The sequence below is a fragment of the Adiantum capillus-veneris genome, chromosome 20 (assembly GCF_014529385.1).
Source record: "Adiantum capillus-veneris isolate H3 chromosome 20, ASM1452938v2, whole genome shotgun sequence".
NCBI lineage: Eukaryota > Viridiplantae > Streptophyta > Polypodiopsida > Polypodiales > Pteridaceae > Adiantum > Adiantum capillus-veneris.
Window position 1 is genome coordinate 114,002,630 of NC_140950.1, and position 26,797 is coordinate 114,029,426.

Below are 26,797 nucleotides of genomic sequence, written 5' to 3' on the forward strand. Positions count from 1 at the left end.
GTCTTTCTAGTGCTTGCATGTGAATGGGATTTGATAGGTACGCTAGCATGTGAGAGGAATTTTGAGGAGTTAGAATGGCTGATACGTCTCTTGACCACGTCTGATCCATACTTAGTAGAGAGCGTTTCTCCCATTGCACAAGCCTACCCTTTTGACCGAGATGACTATAGGCGTCTAGTGACCTTCTTAGTAAACATGGGCACCTATGATGAAGAAGAAAATTTACACGACTACACGGATGGCACATATGGTCTCATGGATGATGACTTTGTTTATCTCGACGACGAGGATAGGGGTTTAGCCTTAGGGTTTCCCCCCAACCTCTACAATATCCTATTCCCTTGAATCTCTAGGGGGAGTGCAAATAATTAGGTTAGGGTTCCTTATGTTTTTTATTGTGTTCAATAAGTGTTGGTACCTTTTCCCACTAATGTGCCTCCTGGAGGTATTCCTTTTGTTTCCTAGTGTGTACAGGAGCGTGTTGCTATTGATAGGATTTGGACCTTCATGGAATCTTTATCTCTACTCACTCTTCAAATCAAGCGTGACCATCGACACAAACAGGTGTTTCTTGTCCATTAGCATTGCCCCTTATCTTTTTTGCATCTATGATTGTTTGCTTTGATTGTGATTGGTAGCCTAATATTCACCGCATTTGCTTAGTATCAAACATTTAATTCAATGTAATTTTTTGTCATAATCACTTGTCTAGGTTTAAAAATCAAGCAGTCCGACTAAGCTAGTTTGACCAAGTTAGGTGTTAGAAATCTTCTCTTAATACCATGGGGAATGTCTTCCTAATAATCAATGGTTACTTAGGTTCTTAATCCGATTTAGGCAGCATTGTGTGAAATGTACTAGGGCTTTCTAGTGGGCTTGACCCTATTGACCTTTAGCTTAAGTATTATAAAGGGAGTTAACTAGTGTGATGAGCCTGGGGAGGTGTATCAGTGTTATATGACCCCCCAAAGTTACAAAATTAAAATGCTGAAAATGAACAAACAAAAAATCAAAGTGCCACACTGTAAAATCTTAAGCTGGAAGAGAAATCTCAGCTTGATTTGGTACTTCACTCACATGTATTGCCTATGGTACTAGAGCCCTAGAGGTTCCCAGTATGGGCGCTTTTCCTTGAAAAGCAAAAAACCCAAGGCATACAAAATAAGCACACACATCAAATTGCATCACAGTGAAAACACTTTGGGGGGTCAAAGAAAAATTAATCAGTCAGGCGATGATTTCATGAGAAATTCCTTTTATGGTAGCTTAACTACAAGGTCTTCTAGATATAGCCTCTAGTCAGCCCTCGAACATGAATACTTGGCTCTCGCGATTAAACAACTTAATTGACCACGGAATATTAAGAAGCTTACCCATGGTATTAATATTCGATCTCTAGTGCCTTTCGACCGTCAAATTAGCGACCCCAGACTTGTTTAATGTTTTACCTTTACATCTGTTTATGCATTTGATTACATTGCAATTTAATGTTCATTGCTGACAAATTGTTTGAAATTCTTTTACCAATCAATTTGTCTACCTAAAACTGCATATGCTTTTTAATCACTTATGAGAAAGCAATTACTGTGCCAATGTTGTTTCATTTTGCAGTGACTGAAGAAGGCTAACGACATTCATCTCAAATGCTCTTCCACCTCGACGAACGAGCTTCAACTCAAATAGCTTCCGAGGACGGAATCTACATCAGGAAGGGGGGCATGTTAACCCTCACGGCTCACGGACACCCCATCACCTACGACGGACGTGTATTATGTATTTGGTAGAGTCAGGTACCGGGCTTGTTGGACAATTAGGAAAAGGGTAAGAGTGATCGCCGATGAGAGGCGCACTCTAACTGGGACATTCAAGGGATTAGTTGGCTAAGCATGGGCGCCCAAGTGTGAATGGGGTGAGCTCATATAAAAGCCAACTAAACCTAAAATTCACTCATTCTCTCATTTGTGCAATAGAAGAGTGCTCTTGCTCCATCTCCATCTCCATCTTCTTCTTCTTCATCTCCTCGTGTGTGTGTGTGTGTGTGTGTGTGTGAGAGAGAGAGAGAGAGAGAGAGAGAGAGAGAGAGAGAGAGAGAGAGAGAGAGAGAGAGAGAGAGAGAGAGAGAGAGAGAGAGAGAGAGAGAGAGTATATTGACAAGGTTTTGCAACGTTTCAATATGGAGAAGGGAAAGGCATTGAGTGTTCCATTGCCACCATATGTGAAACTTAGCAAACAAGATTGTCTTGTGTCTGAGGAAGAACAGGCTGAAATGGATAAGATTCCATATGCGTCTGCAGTGGGTAGTTTGATGTATGCAATGATTGGTACTCACCCAGACCTAAAATGGATAAGATTTCATATGCGTCTGGAGTGGGTAGTTTGATGTATGCAATGATTGCTACTCGCCCAGACATTGCATTTGCAGTGGGAGTAGTAAGTCGATACATGTCAAACCCAGGCAAGAAACATTGGGAGGCAGTGAAAGGAATATTGAGATACCTGAAAGCTACAAAGAGTATGTGTATATGCTATGGGAGTCAGGAGCTAAGTGTAAAGGGTTTTACAGACTCAGATTATGCAGGTGACTTAGACAACCGAAGGTCTACGTCAAGGTATGTCTTTACATTGGCTGGTGGAGCAGTATCATGGCGTTCTAGATTACAAGATTGTGTTACTCAATCTACTACAGAGGCTGAATATGTTGCAGCATCAGAGGCATGCAAAGAATCAATTTGGCTTAATCGACAAGTAACAGATTTGGGAATCAAAGAAGAGATGCCTGTGTTATATTGTGATAGTCAAAGTGCTATACAATTGGCTCGCAATCCAGTTTATCACTCAAAGACAAAGCATGTGGATGTGAAGTATCATTTCATCAGGGAAATGATCGAGGATAAGAAACTTTAGCTTGTCAAAGGTCACACCACAGAAGATCTTGCTGATCTACTTACAAAAGGACTTCCCTCAGAGAGCTTTGTGCATTTTTGCAAGCAGTTAGGTGTAGGGTAGTACATCACTTCTCTACATCTCTTGTATATGAGCTTGTATAGTAGCTTCTCTCACACTTAAAGTACCACATTGGACTTTAAGTGGGAGGTTGTTGGGGTATAAAGCCCAATGTGGTCGCCCAGGTAAGTGGGCGGGCCGCCAGGTATGTACACATATTCTTTTGTAAAAACCTAATAAGAACTCACTATGCTCTACACATTACAGTAGAGCGAGTTCACCATATCGTCGTTCTCTTTTTCTCACACTCTCTCTTGCGTCGCACTTCCGTTCGTACTCCTTCACCGACGACAGCTACACGCCAATACCTACATTGCGCGCGTACGGTCCTGTTTTGAGAGCTCCATCTACGAGCTTCATCTGGTGATTCGGTGAGCATACATTGTCCGTTTTTGCATTTCAGCATATCCACGCGTTCGCATTGAGTAGAGCTACACATTAGGCACTTTAGTTTTCAGAAATGACGACCTGCAAATTTCGGTCAGACATCCTACTCGATTTTGCACCGGGTGTTTTGGGTTGAGATTTTGGTTCATGGACCTTAGGGAGAGCGACCTATTTGTGTTAATAGGGTCTCCTTCAAGTTCAGTGGCGTTTCAAGACTGTTTGATGGGTGTTTGGCTCTTGTAAGCGTTGTAGAAAATCTCTTCTTAAGCACTCTTGAAGGCTGTAGATTAGACATTGGGTAGAAACCTCTGTAGGAATTAGTCATGAGTCGGTCGAGTGCAGATTGACACCCTATGATTGCTTCCACGTGCCTGCGGGTCGAGCTCCATCCTCAGTTGACATTATATGTTAGGTGAGTTCTCGCTATGCTGACGTCCGTCACGGCGTATCCATCCAACATTGGTGCCGATGCCGGGGACGAGGGCCCTAAGTAGGTGATCGAGACTAGTCCTTGAGGATAGAGGTCCCTCTGGCTTTCCAGAGTACTATTTTACATTTAGATAGGATCAGAGGGTGGTGGACTCTCTAGGTCTTAGGAGGAGTCTAGGGAGCGTGTGTCTAGCCTAGATCTTCCGTCTTAGGTAGTATTAGGTAATAGTAGGTTGTGGTGTAGAGAGTAGGAGTTGGAGTGGTAGATGTGGTGGTAGGTTGACTTGAGAGTCCGTGTGAGGCCAGGAAGCAACCAAGACATCAAAATCACCATATCACATGATGAGTAGGAGTAGGGTAAGTAGGATATCTTGATTGCTGATCTAGAGTAGTTTATGCATGTCTTATTTGCTGTTAGGCTCATCAGAGAAGTGGAAAACGCTAAGTAGAAAAGACGGTAAATTGTGTTTGGAAGCTGATTTGAAGTCCAAAAGTTTCTGTGATTATTGCTGAGAGCTCTACAGAGCATAGGGAGTACTACTACCAGAAACAATTTGCATTTTAAGACAATAGACATCCTACTCGTAGGATGTCTCCAGGGCACTTTTGGCAGGGAATTTGGGGAAACTGAGGTTACCAGTGGGTTCAGAGGGTAGGTTTTACCCTTGTAACATATTGACTTGAGTATTTTTCCCTGTTTTTGTTGACCAAAAGCCAAAAGGCGGAGTCAGAAAACGTAAAATTTCAGAAAAGACTTAAATTGAGTGATTACTGTATTCTTTTGCAAATGTGAAGCATACTTGCACTTGGTGAGAGCATAAGGAAGCATCAGAGACACTTCAATCTGAAAAAATAAGCAGTAGACATCCTCCGTGTAGGATGTCTACAGGGTGATCTGGGCACTTTTTGGAAAAACTGAGGTTACCAGTGTGTTTAGAAGGTAGGTTCTACCCTATTTTCACCTGGAAAGTGGAAATTTGACCAAATTTTGACACATTAAAGCCAAAAGATGAGAATTGCCAGACATCCTACCCAAATTGTGTCTAAGGCCTAATTTTGAGACCAAACCATAGGATGACTCCAAAGGCATGTTCTAAATGTTGTATTGAGTGCATGTGATAAATTTCATCTCATTTGGGTCAGTGAAAGTGAAGATTGAATAAACTTTAACGTTTTTGGAAAGACAAAAGGCAAGAATAGCTAGTTTTTGGGTCTTTTGACATCCAAACTCAAATCTAAGCATACCAGTGGGTTGCTGAAGACTAGGGGAATCTTTGGTCCAAGTTTGGGTTCATTCTAGGCAAAAAGACATCCTATGCATAGGATGTCTACTGCATGATTCTGAGACCAAAATTCTCCTGTGACCATACCATGCTATCGTATAGCCTTAGATAAGCCTCCTAGGCAAATTTGGTCCAATTTGGAGTTGATTTGACTTGGGAATTCATCAGAACAGACATCAGGATTTTGGAACAGATTCTTGATCATTTGACCAACCTATAGGTGTCAGAATCAAAAAATAAAAATAGCTGTGAGTTTAGCACATCAAGGGGAAGCTACAGTGCAAGTTTGGAGCTGAAACAGAGCAAAAAGACATCCTACGCGTAGGATGTCTCCAGGGTCATAAAGTGGTCAAAATTCGATTGTAGCCATATAGGGAGGTTCTAAGTGTCTCAAGGATTCCAGATCTTTTTTTCAAAAGTGAATTTGGACCTTGTTTGGCCTATTTACCAAGCAAAGACAAGAATTGTCAAATATCCTACTCTTGGAGTGCACTAGAAGCTTATGCAGCCCAAATCTTGACCTATTGGCATCCAGATTCAAATCTAAGCATACCATTGGGTTGCTGAGCACTAGGAGAATCTTGGGATCAAGTTTGGACAAAATATGAGCATTTAGACATCCTACGTGTAGGATGTCTCCAGCTTGATTTAGGACTCCAAACCAACCTATGAGCACACCGCTGTGATCAACACATCAAGGAGAAGCTGGGGTGAAAATTTCAAGTCATTTTGAGCAAAAAGACATCCTACGCGTAGGATGTGTCATGGCCATGTTTAGGTCCAAATGAAATTCTAATCATACCATTGTGTTGCTAGACTTAAGGGGAGTCTCTGGACCAAATTTTGTTAAATTCTGAGCATATAGACATCCTACACATAGGATGTCTCTAGGCCAGTTTAGGGTCCAACTGTAATTTTGACCATACAAGAGTGTTCACGGTGTCACAGAGATCCCAAATCTTCTTTTAAAATTGAATTTGGACTCATTTTGACCATTCTAAACTGCATTTCACTATTTTGGCCATAAATTTCACAAACGGTATCGGATCGGAAAAGTTTTTATATCAAAACGTAGCCTGAGAGCGACTCTACATATCTTAGAGCAAAACTTGAAATAAATGTATGCCAATGGCAACCATTTAGGTCAACTTTGAAAAAAACATTGTTTAAGGCCTCAAAATGCATCCGAAAGTCAGGAGTGTCTAAAATCGATAATTCGAAAGAATTGTGAGAAAACGGTCACGGTATTGAAGACTGCTAAGTTAGCAGATTAAAATTATCTTTTGGGAAAACCATTGGTCACCCGCGGAAAGGTGTAAAAGTTAACTACGGTCTAGTGTAAGTCCATACACAAATCTGGTAGCAATGAGACCGTACACAAGGACTCTTGATTTTGCAACAACAGTCTCAAGTTTTGGAGAACTTTAACATAAGATTTTTGCTAGCAAATCACTGCAACTTGTGCATAATTCTCTTTTGCTAGCTTAAGTTTAGTTCATCTAAAAGCGGACTTGAAAGTCACTTCGGAGCCCACGGAACAAGTGTGGCCGTCAAAGGCACATCAAGAATTTTTACATTCATTGTGAAAAAGTTTGTCAGCTAAATAGAATTTTGCAGATTGTGTGCTAAAGTGAACACAGGTTAGCTCGATTCAAGAATCGCTAGGAAGGGAGCAGTCATTGCAGTATAGTGGTAAGTTGCATAACTTATCACAGTGCTTCCAATAGATCGAGGCCTGCTAAAAAGCTCTACGCAAAGCAAGCAGCCAGACAAGACAATATCAGCCTTGGCAATCAAGGGAGCTAAGAAGTTCAAGCAAAGCCCAGTTCAGAAACTCAGAGATTAAGGCATCCACAAAAGCTGAAGGACCTCAAGCGAAAAAGACCGACACAAGGGTGCTAATAATTTTTATTAGCTTTGAGGCAAGCTATAAGAGCTATCACTGAGCAGGTACAACAAGGGAGTCAAGACGAAAGCAATGGCGTCTCAAAGGAACCAAACCAACCGAGACGAATCTTCAAGTACATCCACAGAAATTACAAGAGAGCAAAGTGGGCTCTATTTAATTGGCCATTACAAAGGATTGCCATGCTATGAGGATATAAATCGGAATTTGTACATCAAGACAAAGAAAGATAGAGAGGAAACTCGGACATCTCAATATGTGGAAGTTGAAACAGCGAAGAATTTACTACACCCACATCTAGATTTCATGGAAGACTGTCTGGGATCAATTTACATGAGGCACGGAAAATACATCGACAATGAGATAGAAATGTTGCACTTCAGAGTGGCCTATAGGGTGCTCAATTTTAAATCGGGAAACATCATTGTTTGTACTGCATAGAAATGCAAGGATGACGCTTGTTGAACATGAAATGGAGAGATGCATACTTCATGTCCTCTTCATCTTTGTATGACGCACCAATTACCCTTGTGCTTCAGACTCTATAGACACGCCATTGTTCATCACTAGATGACTTGGTGTTGTCTTGGATGTAGGTACATACAATCTTTGGCTTGCATCTAAGATTGTTAAGCTAAACGTTCATGGTTCTGTTGTGACTTACACACACTTCATTAGAGAATACATTAGTTCACATTATCGCTATTACTACATAGAAATACAAGGGTTATGCTCATCAACTTAAGAGTGGAGAGATGCATACCTATGCCCTCTTCATCTTAGAATGACGTGCATTACCCTCATGCTTTTTAATCCATAGATACACCATTGTTCATCACTAGATGACTTGTGTTCACTTGGCGGTAGATACATACATTGTTTGGACTAAATTTGAGATTGTTATGTTGTTTGTTGATGGTTTTATTGAGAGTTCCACACACTTCATCAAGGATTAGATTGATTTAACTAAGCTTGGTCCATTTCATTTCTCTGTATGGATTGACACGCATGATTGATTATTTATTTTTAGACTTGCATGAACATATGGCTTCTGCATATATGATTTGTTGGCACAACTTGTATTAAGCTATTGCAAGGCTTGTCAACATTACCAAAAAGCATGATATTTTTGTTTTTGATCACATGGTGCACAACAACCACTCACAGTCAAGCAAGGCTTGAGTGAGAACTGGTCTCGTTTACAAGCAAGGCCTCTTGCATGGAAAAGGTCAGAGCATGGTGGTGCTTGAAAATCTCATGACGATTGGCACGGCCTGCAGCAGCAGGCCTTGATAAAGGCGGCACACGTACTCGGCAAGGCTGACCCTTAACTGCAATGCCAAGATGCTATGAAGCAAATTGTAGAGCTTGGATTCTAGCAAGATGTTTTCCCATGATGCACTAAGAGAAGGATATGATCCACCAGTTGTCGGCACGCATGATCCGACGAGGTTTTCAAGACATCACTTGTAAGGTATCCACCTTTCTAGCTGTTGGGAATGAACTCAAAGCTTTAGGAGAAAGCTTTGGTCATACAATCATGTAAAAACACTATCGGAAAAGAAACTGAAAGTGGTATTTTTGGAATCTTAAGCACAACAAACCCCGGGCTAGAAATTTTTGTTGAGATGTCGAGCTCTACACCTTGAGCTGGCATCCACTACAAGTCTTGGCCGCTTACGGCATTTACTCACTGGCGCGTTAGGTGACCGACACGGAGGATCTCTGCCAGGGATTCTACAGCTGGACTACACTTATAGTGCCAGCCTAGTACGCTTCTAGCGAGTTCACACTTAGTGACCGCATGTACATATGTGCTACTTTTCAGCTTTAGCACTTAGTCATTTTGTACTCTCTTTTCTGTAAAGAAGAAGAAGAAGCTTTCCATCTCTGTGTGCTTTGTGCTTGTCTTGTGTAGCTCTCTTGCATCCTCATTCTTTACATGGTATCAGAGCCTGGTGCAGGCAAGAGACGCTAATAGAGCAAGAGCATCACAATCCCTTCGTTCGCAATCCACTACCAGATGCCGAACAGGTTTTTCGTACAAGTTTTTGAACAGGTCTCCAAAGTGCAGTATACAAAGATTTACTGTACAAGTACAGTGGTTGTATGTACGCTTGATTGTGGACACTCGTTGAGTGTAGAAAGCGTTACAGGCACCACGATAACAGGTTCAATAGATTTGCAGGTTTTTGCAGATTGCAGCTATTTTGTCTTAGTGCTTCAAGATGTCTGATGGTTTCAGTCAGATTGTCACTGAGAAGCTTAAGAAAAATAACTACCCTGCATGGAAGTTCAGAATAACAAATTTCCTAAAAGGAAAAGGTTATTGGGACTATGTAGAAGGAGACAATGAAAAGGAACCAGAGATTCCCGAGGTAAATGCTACAGCAGAACAAAGAAAAGCTTTGAGGGACTGGCAACAAGGCCAGAGCAAAGTGATGTATTGGCTTTCTATGAGCATCACAGATGGCATGATGGGCTATCTACAGGATGCTGAAACCCGTGCCATTGCATGGAAAAACTTAGGCAGAGTGTTCGAGGTGAACACCAAGGCCAAGAAAAACGAGCGCAAAAACGAATGAGGCAGATGACAGCAAAAACGAGCGCATGTTTGTTATGCAGCATGTAATGAATACAATGACTGCAGAGAATTCCACCCAAGATGATGTTTGGTATGTGGATTCAGGTGCCTCTAATCACATGACTTCTCGTGGAGAGTGGTTTAGTTATATGCGCAAACCAGATGTGTCAGGCTATGTGCAGACAGGAGATGAGAAAGCTCACCCCATTGCTCATGTAGGGGACATACCTCTAAATACAAAGAGTGGGAAATCAAAGTACTTAGCAGATGTACTTCATGTCCCAAACATTACAAAGAATCTTGTTTCTGTTGCACAAATGGTTGAGCAGGGTTTGCAGGTTCGCTTCAATCCAAATGGCTGTTATGTAGAAGATTTCCAGAATGGCTGTAAGCTGATCACAGAGGGAAAATGTGTGGGCAGAATGTTTACGCTGAATGTAGACATGCCTGAGGTAAAGGCTGCATTATTTGCACAGGGCACAGGTGTTGTGGCTGATGTTGACATTTGGCACAAACGCATTGGCCATGTCAATGAGCAGAGATTGCGCAGCATGAAATCAAAACAGATTGTAAAAGGTTTGCCCAAATTCAAGGTGGATGGTATGCATAAAGTGTGTGCAGCATGCCAGTTTGGAAAACAGTCAAAGGGCTCATTTCCACATGAGCGCAATGTATGTAAAAAGCCACTTGAGGTGGTGCACACAGATGTTTGGGGTCCAATCGATACTGGAAGTATACATGGTTGCAGGTATTATGTCTCTTTCATTGATGACCATACAAGGAAAGTATGGGTCTACTTCATGCGTAACAAAAGTGAAGTGTTTGGTCACTTTCAAGACTTCAAAGTCATGATTGAGAAGGAGACAGATATGCAAATCAAGACATTGATGTCAGATGGAGGGGGAGAGTACTTCTCCAATGATTTTTCAAATTTTCTGCGAATGCATGGTATACATAGGCAGTTTACATGCAGATATACTCCACAACAGAATGGGGTCGCAGAAAGGAAAAACAGGCACATTGTAGAGGTTGCACGTGCATTGATGAATGAGAAGAACATGCCTCATCATTTCTGGGCTGAAGCCGTAAATACAGCTGTGTACATTATGAACAGGACACCTACAGCTGCGGTGCATGATGTAACACCTGAGGAAAAGTTTACAGGTACAAAGCCTGATTTGGCACACTTGAAAGTGTTTGGCCGCATAGCTTACGTGCATGTACCAGATGAGTTGCGTAGGAAATTGGATCCTAAAGCAGAGAAATGTATTCTTGTATATTCCCTTGAACAAAAGGGGTACAAGTGCTACAATCCTACTACACGAGAATTACGAGTAAGCAGAGATGTAGTCTTTGATGAGATGAGCAGCTGGTACAGTAATGCACATGGCACTATTGGGGCTGATGTAAAAGATGATGTGGTTGTACAAAATGTGAGGCCACAGTCACAGGTTTTGAGTGGACCACAAGAGTCCTCTTCTCGTGGCTCTGTTGAGAAACCATGGAATGGTAGACTATGTATGCAGGTTACTCCACCAACAGGTACAGGGAATGTATCACGAAAAGGAAAGGAAAAGGTTGATGAACCTCCCTTTATGGCTGATGCATCATCAGGTTTTTCAAATGTAGACATGGATTCAGATGAGGAATTTGGAATTCCGGCTGTCAGGACACCTGGTGTAAGGAAAGTACAAGAAGATACTAGAGGGCAAAGGAGTGACCCAGGACCGCGCAGATCTAATAGAGTCAGAAATCCAGTTCAGAAATTGACTTATGATGGGTATCTAGCGCATCACCAAGCCTACATGGCTAAGGTGATACAGGATGTGGACCCCACATGTTTTGAGGATGCAGTTGGAAATGTGCATTGTGATGATGCAATGAATGAAGAGATGACTACATTGGAAGCAAACGACACATGGGAGTTGGTGCCATTTCCAAGTGGCAAGAAAGCTATTGGCTGTAAATGGGTGTATAAAACCAAGCATAAGGCTGATGGTAACATTGAGCTTCACAAGGCAAGGCTGGTCGCAAAGGGTTATGCACAGACGTATGGAATAGACTATGAGGAGACCTTTGTTCCAGTGGCAAAGATGACGACTGTGAGAGCTGTCATAGCAGTGGTTGCATCTAGAGGATGGATTATGCATCAAATGGATGTAAAGAATGCCTTCTTGAATGGTGAGTTGCAAGAGGAAGTGTATATGGATCAGCCACCTGGTTATGTTGATCCAGGTTACCCAGATTATGTATGCAGACTTCTCAAAGCTTTGTATGGTTTGAAGCAGGGCTCTAGAGCATGGTATGACAGGATTGCCAAGTATCTTGTCAGTATTGGTTTTAGGAGAGCTCATGCTGATCATTCACTCTATGTACGTGACAGTGATGTGGGGATTGTGGTCATTACCATATATGTAGATGACCTTATTGTTGTTGGTGACAATTCTATGGAGATTGACCATGTGAAGGGTCTTCTCAAACACGAGTTTGAAATGAAAGATTTAGGCGAGTTGCGCTACTTTCTTGGCATTGAGGTGATCAGGACTCCAGAGGGTGTATGGCTATCACAGAGACAGTAGGCTTGGAGAGTCAGTTCATGCAGCTTCCGAGGAAGCCACATTTGGATGGAGTACGACGCACACTTAGGTATGTGCAAGGTACTCTTGACTAGGCATTGTTCTATGCAGCAGATGCACCATTAGCATTGTATGGGTATACAGATGCAGATTGGGCAGGTAGCATTGTTGATAGGAGATCTACGAGTGGCTTCATGTTCTCTTTTGGGAGTGTTGCTGTTACTTGGAGCAGCAAAAAGCAGCCTACGGTTGCTTTATCGAGCACAGAGGCCGAGTACAGAGGTGCAACAGTTGCGGCGTGCGAGGTAGCTTGGCTACGCACATTACTTGAGGACTTGGGAGTGCAGGTGGAGCAGCAGATTTTCATCCATTGTGACAACCTCAGCAGCATGCAGTTGGCTAGGAACCTAGTGTTCCATGCCAGGACCAAACACATAGAGGTCCATTACCACTACGTTCGAGAGCGAGTGTTGGCGGGCGACATCGATTTGGTCTACGTCATCACAGAGGAGAAAATAGCGGATATCTTTACCAAGGCCCTCGGAGCTGAGAAGCTTCGACGTTTCCGGACTATGCTTGGACTATGCGACTTGCAGAGCTCGAGGGGGAGTGTTGAGATGTCAAGCTCTACACCTTGAGCTGGCATCCACTACAGGTCTTGGCCGCTTACGGCATTTACTCACTGGCGCGTTAGGTGACCGACACGGAGGATCTCTGCCAGTGATTCTATAGCTGGACTACACTTATAGTGCCAGCCTAGTACGCTTCTAGCGAGTTCACACTTAGTGACCGCATGTACATATGTGCTGCTTTTCAGCTTTAGCACTTAGTCATTTTGTACTCTCTTTTCTGTAAAGAAGAAGAAGAAGCTTTCCATCTTTGTGTGCTTTGTGCTTGTCTTGTGTAGCTCTCTTGCATCCTCATTCTTTACAATTTTCAGAATTAAATTCTGACAAAAACTGACCCTGCTAGTCCTTCCAGAGGATTCAATGTAAATTAAATTATTAAGAAAAATTGAATGGTTGCAGTAATGTTTTAAGCATAGACTTTACTAAATTCCTCGCAAATAATTTACAGATACTTACCATATATTTATCAATTAAGCAAAAAAAAAATTAAATTTTTTTTTTAGCAAATTTGATTTTTAAACCTAGCACGTGATGGGAGGGGTCATCACTGACCTTCCAGAGACATGAATAGCAGCAGGGGGTGCTAGGTGAGCTATAGGTCTGCCTTGGGATACAAGCTACTGTCATTTCCAGCCTGTGAGTGCCCAAAAACCTATAAATAAGACCCCTTGCTTCACAATTTCACTCAGACTCGGAATCCTGGCCATGTTTCTCTCACCTATAGATAATTCTACTCGAAAATCACTAGAGAGAAAAAACTCTAGTTGATTATCCACGATAATTAGTCTAATCTCTTTTTAATTAGCAAAATTATGTATATTTATCTCTATTTTTCTTAATTAATCTAATTAATTAAGAAGATTAACCCTCTTTATATTATAAACTACTCTCCTAACTCTTAATATTTGATTGATTACTTAGATTAAGATTAGGGATACTAATTTAATTAATTATTAAGCCATATTAGGGCTGAAATTAATATTTTTGGTCCTAAATAAAGGGTAATTATACTTTCGTATAAGATAATTATCAGAGCTGGATTAGACTATCAAGAAGCTAAAAAACTTATCTCTTAATTTTTGATTAGTTTTTGTAATTAATTAGGCAAAAATTAGTTGTTTTAGATCAAAAAACTGATGGAAAACTTACTTAATTAGCTCAAAAATTCTTAAGTTAATTATCATAGTTAGAAAAGACTGTTAAGAGCACGAGGTAAATTACTCATAAACAAATAATTTAAGTATTTAATTAAGATAGAATATGATTTTTTTAGCATCAAATTAAAGGGAAAAATTAGTAAATCAAGTTAGATAATTATGTCATATTTATCAGAGTTACTTTACATTGTAATCAAGCCGTGATAATTATCTGAAGTTAAATAATTATGTTCTATTTATCAGAGTTAGTTTACATTGTAATTAAGCTGTGATAATTATCTTAAGATTAGAAAATTAATATAGCTATTTTTCTAAGTCAAATCAGTCTAATTCTAGCTGAAACTTAAAGGGGGAAATTAGTAAATCATGCTAGATAATTACGTGCTATTTATTAGAGTAAATTTACAGGATAAAGAAGTCGTGATAATTATCTTAGGTTCAAAAAATTAATTAGATATTTATCTAAGCCAAAACACACTAATTATAGCTAAAATTAAAAAGGGGAAACTACCTAATTAAGCTAGATAATTATGTTATAATTATCAAAGATAGCTTACATCATAAGTAAGTCATGATAATTATCTCAAGGTCAAAAAATTAAACTAGATGTTTATTTCAGTAAAAACAGACTAATTTTAGTCAAAAATGGAAGGGAAAAATTAGATAGATAATTTTTATATTTACAAGATAATTATTAGAGTTTGGAGATATCATTATCTACCTATGATAAATATACCATAATTATTTAATTAGTGTAATAAGTTATAATTGATCAAAAATCCTATTTTTATCTAAAGACTATTTAGGATAAAATAAATCTATTGTCAAAAGTCTCTAGAAAAATTACTGTAAGTATAAACCATTGGTTTAAAGCTAAAGAAATGTAATCTTTAAGAGAAAATAAATATAATAAATATTAAGCTTAAAACAGGCAGATTTCAAGCTTAATAAAGATGGGGAAATTAAGAAAAAGACGTATAAATTTATAAGAAAATCATCGGAGCTTAGAAATCCCTTAAGTAAGCTAGGATAAAGATATCTTGTCCATAAAAGCACTTAAGAAATTATTAGGTCAAGAAATTACCCTCTAGGACTACAAAGTTGGGCTAAAAAGAGGAATTACAATGAATACAAAGGTTAAGTCAAGTTTTTGAATTATTTACCTAATAAATAGACGTCCTTTTTTACAAGGATAAGAATTCATGGCACCAAAAAGGATCGAGCCAATCCTCAATCTGATGATGAGGACAATATTCTTAAAAGATCTAGAGCGTCGCACGACGACGAGGCCGGGCCTAGTAGTAGGCCTACTGACAGGAACGTTCAGGCCCCACTACTACAACAAATGCCTGATCAGTCCTAAGTGGGTCTTCAATACAATTTAAGTTTTGAATAATTCAAGTTCTTTTTTAAGTAATAACATTGCATACGTAAAAGAGCGAGTAAGAAGTTAGGAAAGATGAAATTGGCTTAAAAATGGAAGGCACCTTACAAGAAACCAATGTATACTTGTTTGTAAATTAGGAAAGAAATGTTTGGATTAACCTGGATTGAACTAGGAAAGGTATGTTTGATCATCCTTAAACAGCTTGTCTCAAGACACCTCCAACTCCTTTGATGGCTTTCTAGCCACTGATAAGTCGATTACCCCCATGAACGATGAGTTTCTACTCCGTGTTATGTCTTGATGTTTCTACATAAGTTAGGATACCATTTTTTATCCTAGGGGAGCCGCCCGGTTGTATGGGCAACTGGTTTGGTGTATGGGCACCCACCCCGAACCTTGGGTGGGGGTTTATCCACCCCGGATTGTGAACAAGGAATGGGTGTCATCTTTCACCCTTAGGTGGTCTTGAGACAAGAAGAGTACTGGTCATGGTTATTATGGACAGTGTTTTGATTGACAGTACCGTGTCTTAAGTTTAAAGATGTCTGTTTTCTAAAAGAATGCTTTTCAATGCTGTATTTAATACTTGAGTGAAGGAATTACTGTGACGGAAAGTTAAAAGAAACCATTCTTTTAAGTGTTAAAACAATGTGATAGTAATTAGAAAACAAAAAAAGCATGTGTGATTGTGGGGTGGTAAGTGGGGATTGACTAAGGTTGTCAATCATGGACACATGGACCTGATTAGTCAGGTAACTATCCATCCCTGCGCACAAAAAACGTTTAGAAAACTTCTTCACTTGGAAGAGGAGTCCACTAGCGGCTATGCCCTAACATATGTTAGGGGGAAAAAAGCATTGCTTGCGGATACCTTAGCCCAATTTGTGGAAGTTATAGGGCCAAAATAGTTTTGGATTGTTAATATGTTGTCGCGTTTTCGTTGCGAGACAAGACTAGGTCTTCTTCTAGGGCTATAGATCCAAGCCGTTGTCAATGGTAAAGGTCTATTCCTTGGATTTTTCTTGTTGATTTTTATTAGGCCTAGAGACTTGTCAAGGATCCCATCCCAATCTTGGTATAGGTGGGTTGGGTATCTCACAAGTGGTATCAGAGCGTGTGTTAATTAAAGTCTTGGACCTAGAGAAAAATTTAAGGTGTTAGGTTGAAATAAGTGATCTTTGACAAATTCAATTAAAGACGTATTTAATTGAAAAGGGGAAGAGAAAGAAAGAGAGAGAATTATCCTCATCTTTGGAGGAAGATTTCCATTAGGCCTACTGCAAATCCATGGATTTCAACATTAGGTTTATAAGGGCTTGCCTGTCCCGACATTCAATTCAATGCGAAAAAGCATGATGGAATGGCTAGATAAGAGATTTTCTCCTCCCACTTGGAGGATCAGCTGGTCAGGTCTAGTGGAATTTTCTTCATTGATGCGGGAGAGTATAAGGTTTAGAACTAGATATGAAGAGACTCAATGGGCCAAAGATCTTCAAGTGATTGAAGTATACTTTTTCATTGGGACAGAGAATCCAGAGAAAACCTTTGTAATGGATGGTGCCCAAGTATCACAGAATCAGTGGGTGTTTGATCAGGTGTCTAAAGTAACCTACCTAGGTAGAATTAGGCCCATAGGTGTAGGACTAGTTTTAGTGGACCAAAAGATGTTGTATATTTTGATCCTATATCTGATCCACCCAAAGTCCACAACAATCTAGTATAGGATTGTCGTCACCCTTGTACATAGTAGGATCTTCATGGATTGTTGTTGGCGGGTACGTTGTGAGTGGACGTTAGCATAGCGAGAACAGAACCAACAAGTCTATGTCGTCCGAGTGCAAAGCTTAACTCGTAGGCACATGGAAACAAGAAGATGGGTGTGAAACTACTTCTCGACCTTCTAAGACAATCACTAATTGTGGAAATCGAATCCAAACGTTCTTACGCACTAGTGAAAGCATTCCAACCTATGATGCTAATTCTATCTGAATCTAGGCCAAATACATTTGAAATTTCACAAGACTCACAAGATATACTCTCCTTACCTTGAGATCAATACCCTATGGACTGTGACTTGATAACCGACCTTAAACTACCTCTTGCAACAATCACGTATAAAGACAGGTAGCAAAATACAAGTTACCGTTTTTTGTGGCATATGATCCTAATATGTAGTCTTACTCTCAGTGAATCCATAGGTGCAAAGAACTCACCAACCAGACACCTGGTTTGCAAGAAAACTCACCCAGAAGCTCGTAGGAGCTCACTTCGCTTCATAGTCGGTATCACACACTCTTGGTGTTGAATGGAAGCCCTCGTCATTGCTAACACAATGGTGGTGTCACTTTAGCAATAGACCTTCCCTAGCGCGTGTAGGGAAGAGAAGAAATCACACTCTCTCTCTCTCTCTCTCTCTCTCTCTCTCTCTCTCTCTCTCTCTCTCTCATACTCTCATACACCATGCATAGTGATAACTGGATTTGATTAGTTCAAAAGTTGGGTTTAGGGTTACAAAAATTGACTTATATACATTCCTCCATAGAGGCTAGTTCCCACAAAGTCTATTGGCTGCTCCAATATTACAAAAGGTATCATTCCGCTTCAAAAAATAATGGTACAATATATTGGAGAAACTTCTTTTGTGTTTTGCTGTTAACACTCCCCCCTTTCGCGTCCATGTTGTCCCTGACATGAATGGTCTTGCTCTTTTGATTTATTGTTAGCTATTTTGCTGTCAGCGGAAGCCTAGTGGTTTTAGCAGCTTTAGGTATGATTCGTACCTAATATTCCCCAAAGTGACTGTTGGGCCGGATATCTTGCTATTGTATGTAGAGAACCCCGTGTAGAAATCTTCTTCAAAAACTTGCATGTGATAGCTGGACAGAAACATGATACTTTGTTACAATAAATGTAAAACCTTTGGAGATGGTTGTTTTGATAGATCATATGTCACTGCATTGATAGTGTCGCCCATTGATAGGACTGTAGAATCCGTGGCTTTGGAAGGTGCGAACACTTCAATGCATGTTCTTTCTGGAGAGCTTGGTGTTTGGCTCTCATTCTTTCTTTGGCGGGTAGAGACCCTTCGGCCATATGCATTCATTGTCTTTGCTCTAGCCGCAATTCCTTTTGTAGGGTGTTGATTTGTGCTTCCAGGGCTTGTATAACTTGGGCATCTGCCCTTGCACTTGCCCGCACCACCCTTGGTGTAACCCTTAGTCTTTTGATTGTCAAGTCTTGGAGCTCTAATTTTTCTTGACTTCGTTTTTTGATGCTTCTAATTCATCTTCGACCTGATCTTTTTGCTCTTGGAGAGTCTTGATTACTCTCGAGGCTTTAGTCATTTCTAGTGTAAGAGTCTCTCGATTTCTCTCAGATTTTCTTAGTGTTGCAGTAAGTGTGTTGAACTCCTTCTCTGCTTCTTTGGCCTTCAGGTGGGTATCTTGTACCAGATTTGAGAGGTTATCATGTTTGCATGTTATGATTCCTGGTATGCAGCATGTTGTTCTCTTCAGCAATGGTAAGAGACAGCATCCTGACTCTGTCCAGTATTTGATAGGCGGATCTTATGTCATCTTCATTTGCTACTACTAGGTTTCTAGCTGTTGGCCTATTTATTGGGCCAGCCAATGGAACTTGATAACCCGTTACGATCATTACTCCTGCAGGTGGTGCTCGGCATGGGTTAGCCAAGGTCTCCATTGAGGCACTGGAAGGACCCGAACCATCCTTGGCACTCCGAGTTGTGGTGAGTATTTTTCTGGAGCTATTTTTTGAGACTCTTGGTCTACCTCCCTCTTTTCAGATTCATCATCTCTTTCCTTGTCCCTGGGGAGCTCTTGTCTCTCTCTTTTCTCCTTTGCAACACATGGTGGGTTAGGAGTTCCGTAAACCATTGTTGAAGCCTCTACCATTGTATATCCTGCTTGAATGAGATCTGCATAAGTGTTCCTTTCATATTTTTTCGGATCTTCGTGTGCAAATATGGCCTCTTTTGTTGCTTTTGGTGATGATTGGGTTTGGGTGTAGATGGTTTGAACTCGGAGGTTGTGTGGAAGAACTTGGTGGTGAAGGTACTATTTCATCTTTTGTTGTCGGGGGATTTGTATTCGAAAGGTGAACCGGGAAGGCACGGGGCCTCTGGCTGTGAGAGGTGCGAGGAAAAGAGTTGCAGCAGACACAATTAATGGAGACATAGCTTAAAATAGACAGCTTGATCCAAATTCTGAAGCTTGATAACTCAAATCAAATAATTAATAGTATCCGTGCTTAATCAAATGTTAATGGAGGAGTTTATGCTCCTTACAAGATTTAACTTGCCTTAATCCAAGTGCTAATTAAGAAATCAAACTTCAGTAATGATGGTAATGTCTAGTCCGATGATAACAATACCAAATAAGATCATTTGCCTTAATTGGTCTGCCAAACTTGCCTTGATCTTCTTCGTTTTCCCTCTGCTACTTCAAGGTCGAGAGAGAGTTCGATTTTCTCTTTAGCTATGGCTATGGGAGCTTAGCTTCGACTCCAAATGGCCTTAGGAGTTTCGTTTAGAGATGGCTTAGAATTATGGCTTAGGAGTTTCCATTAGAGATGGCTTAGGATTATGGCTTATGATTTTTTATTAGAGATGGCTTAGGATTATAATAGCTAAGGGGTTTTAGCTTGTGTGAGAAGAAGAGAGGATTAGATTAGATCAAGGAGGCTTGGAATAAGTGGAATCTGAAGCTTGGTTAAAGAAAGGTTAGGATTATCATGCTAAGGAGTGTCCATGAGAGACCCCAAAAGAGCCGCTCCCTCCTTTTTTATAGTAGCTGACTTTGGGCTGCATGGGAAACCCTCCTTTAGCTATTCCTGGCTAACCCATTAGCGATATCGCTAATGGGTACGGCCTCTTGGTGACATGGCACACTGAAGGTTGACCTGCATGGAACCCGGTGGATGTGTTCCAAAAAAGGTGCACCCCAGCCCCGCTTTGCAATTTTCACTTCATGGCGCAAGCCATCTGAGCTCAAGCCGGCCTGCGCGAATGCGTTTTCTCTTGCATGTGCTGTTGTCTGCCCACCATCTCCCCTCTTCCATTGGCTTCACACCCTTATCAAAATTAGGGTGGCCTTTTTAGTTGGCCCTTGGGTGGCCTTTGAGCATTGGATTGGGCGGCCATGCTTAGGTGCAAGCATAGAAGAATGCTTTTAGAGAAAAAAACCTTCCCTTCGCATCCGGCAAGGCATGTAGCTGTTACTATGCACAAAACATTCCCTTACATGTCCATCAAGGAATTATATATATTAAAAAAATGCTTCCGTATCGGCCCACATTTGGCATACATATCGGGCAATGCATTGCATTAAGCATGTATAGTGGCCAACTTGAAAATACATTGCTAGTGGAGACGGCCTTCGGTTGCCACCATATTTGGCACATATATTGATCAAGGCATTGCCGTGATAAACTCATCAAGATGTTAATGAAGGCATCAACTTGAAAATACATTGCTAGTGGAGACGGCCTTCGGTTGCCACCATATTTGGCACATATATTGATCAAGGCATTGCCGTGATAAACTCATCAAGATGTTAATGAAGGCATCACATTTGGTGATTACATCACCCAAGGCATAGAATTTTGCTCCGATGGCTCCATTTCCCAGAACCTGGCTGAAGCTCAAAAATTACCAGATGAACTTGACTGATCAAGGCGACTAGAGCAGTACGGAACTCGGCCCCGGTGCTACTTAAACTGGCCAAAATGTGTCAACCAAAACCCCGATTGATGAACTGGAAAGACCGACATGCTCCTAGAAGTGAACACTTCAAGCCCATGTATTTATATCATCTTTGCCCCTATATCAGCAGCTACCCAATCCGGTGCGGATCTGCTATTGACTCAACTTCAAACTGACATAACTTCCTATCTGTAGCTCCTATTGACAAGCCGTAAAGACAAGCCTCTAGAGCACTTCAAGTAATACAACTCTAATGAATAAAATCCCAGCTATGACCACTTCAAGCATACTCTCTGTTAGCATTACCAAGACATCTTTGGCCCCTTAGAGCCGCATCTGTCATACTTTTAACTTAAAATTGTCTTGTTAGCAAGCCCTTATTACTGCTGAATAATCATGTAGGATTCAAATAAACCTGATTGGCATTTGCTCATTTTTTGGTCATGGAAGCCGAGCTGCACGACATCCACCCCCTCTGAACTCGCACAGCCTCCGGTCTGTGCCAACTGGTCTTCAAGCTGCATCTATAAACACCTTAAGCTACTTGTCATCAAGCTCACATAATTGGTAAGGATAAGTACAAACAAAATAAGGCTTAAATCATATCATCAATAGTCTAGCTCAATTATATGGTAGATGTCCCATCACAAATCTTTGAACCGTAGTGGTTGTATCTCCAAAGCATTTAAGTATGAAAAATCTGTTTAGTGAACCCCGCCAGACTCAAGTGCTCCGATTAATTATGCACATGGCTTGACCATCAGGCTCGCTTTGGGAACCTTGTCAAGCTCAAGTATGCCTTACTCTGTCTACACACTAAATGGCCGTCAGGTCCTTTACGTCAAGTTGTGGTAGCAGAACCAACTCAAAAGATATGAAGATACTTTGTTAATGGTCCAAAGATGACAACTGGAAGCTAGCCATGTAAGCTTATTGATCATATAACCAAAAAATATTCTGACTGAGCATAAATCCAAAAACAAAACTTAGTGCAAAGAAACCTGCTACAAGAAATTATCTGATATCCTTGAATCTCCAAGTTGCCCTTCAATAGTACGCAAGATCAAATCGGATAATAAGAAATTACCCCAATAGTGTTCAGAAGAATAAGGTAGCGGTAGCACCATGGAAGAGGAGTCTTCCATCAAAGTCATGGGGGTAAAGGTTTAATCCAAACAACCAAAAGACCTCTTGTGAAGGTTTGGAGGAGGTAGGTCCTCAAGAGAGCCAAAATGTGGAAGATGAAGGAAAAGAGAAGAGATGTTGTCTACCACGCTCACAAAGGATGAAAGACAGGAGTTTAAATGTGTGCTAAGAAAATTTCCTAAGCTTTTTGCTAAGACTACACCGACGTGCGTGGAGTAGATGATGCTCAACACAAGATCGAGCCAAAGCCAAATGCCACACCTAAATCTCAAAAGCTACGAAGTCTTGGATTCATCAAGGAGCGAGGTCTACTCAAGGAGGTAAGAAAGCTTCTAGCAAGAGGTTTCATTTATCCAGTGGAAAATTCAGAGTGGGTCTCTCCTGTTGTTGTCACTTCCAAAAAAATGGAAAGTGGAGGGTGTGTGTGGATTACCGTCTACTCAATGAATTGACAAAAAGAGATCAATTTCTCCTCCCATTTCAGGATGAGATGAGGTAGCTGGTCACGAGAAGTAAAATGTGTGTGATGGCTATTCAGGTTACTTTCAAATAGGTATCACATTGGAGGATCAGTTGAAAACAACCTTCATTATCCTTGGGGTTGTTATGCTTTCAGAGTCATGACATTTGGCTTGATAAATGCTCCTGTAACTTTCCAACGCTTCATGAGCATGGTGTTTCAAGCATTCTTTGGAAAGTCCGTTAGGGTTTTTATTCATGATTTTTGCATTTATAGCTCAAAATCATTGCATCTACAAAAGGTAGAAGAGGGTTTGAAGAAACTCTATGACATGGGAGGTCAACTCAACCCCAACAAATGCCACATAGGTGAGGATGAAGTGATCTTGCTTGGTCATAAAGTTTCTTACAAAGGCATCGAAGTGGATCCTTCAAAGGTAAAGGCTCTTATTGAGCTACCATCACCCAAGAGTCTTAAGGAGGTTATCTCATTCATTCAAAAGGTTAAGTATATGTCACACTTCATTCACTTAGCCTCAGAATTACTTCACCCCTTGCAAAGATTGACACAACAAGTAGAGTCTATTTGCTTTGATGAACTTGAATAATATTTTTGTAACATCAAAATCATTCTGTCAGAACTACCAACACTTATGCCTCCTTGTTGGGAGTACACATTCTTTGTTAGCTCTAGTGTTGGGGAAGAAAGAATTGGTTCTGTTTTGCTACAACAATATCCCCACAATACCAGGATGTGACCCATCTACTTTGCTAGCAGGGTCAGGAATGATTTGGAGAGAGGCTACACAGAGGCAGAACTCAGGATGCTTTCTCTCATGTTTGCGGTGAGAAAGTTTAGATCCTACTTGCTACCAAAACCTTTTGTAATTCTCACTGCATAAAATTTGTTCCCTTGGGTGTCATCTCAAATGAATCTTAGTACTAGGATCTCAAAGTGGATTATGGAGTTGCAAGAGTTCCAATACTCTTTCAAGGTAGAAGATAGTGTGCGTGCACAACTGACGGGGATTCTCACTTATAGGGTACATGAGAAGGAGATGAAGGTGCATGAAATAAAGACCCTACAATTGCCACCACCAAAAAGTAATCCGAATGATTTTACATTGTTCTTTGATGGAGCTTTTTGACGAGTCACAAGAAAAGCAAGGGAGGACTAGTGTTGCTCAACCCAAGTGGAGAGGTGGTCATGAAAGAGAAGGTCAATCTACCAGGTTCAACTAGCAACAATGAAGCAGAATATGACACACTAATTCATTTGTTGAAGATGTGCATTAGTCAAGGTATACAACGTCTCATGGTAAAGGGGGATGCACTTTTCATTGTGAAGCAAATCTTAGGCATTTGGGCATGCAAGGATGAAAGCCTAAGGACAAAGGTTCATGCCATTCGTAGGTTGTTTGATCAGTTTGAAGAAGTGCAACTATACATATTCCTAAGAAACAAAATGACGATGCTGATTTACTTGCACAACAAGGAGTTACATATGTTGAGAAAGAAGTGCAGGTCATCATGGTGGCAACAGTTGTCAAGGAATCAAGATACCAGGAATTGGAGTCATTGGCTCCCATTATTGGCTACATTTTGGAGGGCGAGTTTCCACAAGACTTCACCAAAAGCTCATAAGAGGAGACTCATGAAGAAGGCAAGTTTCTATCTATTCCTAGAAGGCTCCCTCTATCAAAGAGGGAAGGATCAAGTGTGCAGAAGAGTACCAACTATCGAGGAAATTCCAACCATTCTAAAAGTTTTGCAGGAAGAGGCATGTGGTGGTCATTTTTCTCAAGAGTTATATGAGAAGAAGATTTTGCTTGCGGGTATGTTTGGCCAAGCTTGCATGTGGATGTTTAGCATTGGTGTAAAAGCTGTCACAACTGTCAGGTAAATGGAAATAGAAGAGGTCCATGGTCCAAGGAAACTAGTGCTTGCAAATGGACCATTTGAAAAATGGGGCATTGATGCTATGGGTCCTCTTCCTAGAACAAAAAATGGTAAACTCTACATTCTAGTGGCTGTAGATTACATGACTAGGTGGGTAGAGGCTCAAAGTGTGGCAAGGGTAAATGGGAAAATAGTGAGTAGGTTTGTCTACACTAATATTTGTTGTAGATTTGACACACTCTGGAGATTGTTTATGATAATGATCCAGGATTCAAAAAGGGTTTACTCATAGAAGTTTGTGAAGAGCTTCACATTCTCCATCGTCATAGCACACCCTACTACCCACATTCAAATGGTTTGGTGGAGAAGGATAATGGTGTCATTGCAGGCATCATTAGAAAGATGGTACAAAACAAGACAAAGTTATGGGATGACTTCTTGGATGGTGCCTTGTGGGCATATCGAACCACATATAGGGAAGCCATGGAGTTCACACCATTTCACTTGGTCTATGGTCAAGAGGCTTTGCAGCCTATCAAGCTCAACATTCCAAAAATACGGCTTCATGGCAGAGGCGCACAAGATGATCTAGAGGTATGGATGGATCGACTTCTTACATTAGTGGAGCTTGAGTGGAAAAAGAAGTAGCTTACGAGTGCTACAAGGGAAAAGCTATACAAGCAAAAGGAAAGCTTGACAAGAAACTGAAGGACAAAGGCATCAAGAAAAGAGATCTTGTGCTAAGGTATGACAATCGATTTGATAATGGTTTTGATGCCAAGTTTGAGACTAGATGGCAGGGACTATATATTGTCAAAAAGACTTTCAATTCAAGTTATTACCAACTCGTGGACTTGAATGGTAAAGAGTTCTCTAGGAAGGTAAACGGATATCGGCTAAAGTCCTACTTGAGTCGCCTTCTACCAGTGGATCTACCAAAGAATTATCAAAGATCTACTATCTCCTGTAAGTTTTGTTGCATGAAACGTGAGTGTGACAAGAAGCCACACAATGAAAATCTTGTCAAGGGACCATATATCATAGAGTACTCATAACCACTCTATTTGGAAAATATGCATTTTGATGGTACATGAATGTACCATCATCCTAGGGGAGGGCTAATGATAGCCATTTTTCGGCTCTCCGTAATTGCCATAGTGAGCTACCTCACCATACCAAAATCACTCAAACACTATGGCTATCTCTACCATTTCATTGTACATAGGAGTGTGTGAGTTAGGGGACTTTCCCCATATCTCCTTAAAAACCCTCACTTAGCTAGTCACTGGGTTAGTTGAGCAAAAAAAAAACAAAGAAACAAAAAATAAAAATAAAAATAGTATGGCCTATTTGTGTGTAGATATTTCATTGTATATAGGGCCTAGATATAAGGATTTTTCATGATTGTTTTGGTATTAATTTAAATATTTCTACCTAGGTGTGCGTTATTTGCCTATGTATGCTATGTACATTGACTCACCATTACCACAATTTTTCTTACCATTTTGCATACTCTTTATTCCATATAAAAATATTTTCATGCAAGCTTCTCTTATTTTTTGTGTGAATCTACTCCAAGGAAAAACCTCAAAAATACCTTTCACTATCAGTCATTGCCTTTCATTAGATTCCTATTTTCTAAAGGTATTCTTTCTTATCTCTTGTAAATAAATATACTTCAATAAAAATAAATGAGGGTCTCCTTATTTGATTCCTTATATTTTCATATATCTCTTTTTTTCATTTTATATTTATATATAGCTGACACTATTCTAGATTCCACGAATAGTTTAAATACTAACCTGTTTTTTTCATCATATCCATTTATTATATTTATGCATAATCCACAAAAATGCATATTTTCAAACCCCTAAGAATCAATTAGGTCATGCTCTCCTACAAGGAGGCACTAACCTTTGGATCCATATGCAAATTCAACAAAAGGGGGGCCACTAAAGACTTTTTTGTGACGAAAAATAGGTATTTTGGTGGGATTTTTTATGTCCATCTCCACTCCGAATTTGAAGCAGTGGTCAAAAGAGAAAATGTGGACCAAGAGCTGAATAATCATCTAAATTTTTTTGATAATTCTTGGAGTAACCACTGGTGAGATAGGATTTTTTGAGTGGACCCCAATCTGCCCATTTTTCTCACAAAGTATCCCATAGTCTTCTCTCACTTCCTTTCCTACTTCCACACACACACACACACGCTCATTCCTCTCAATCCC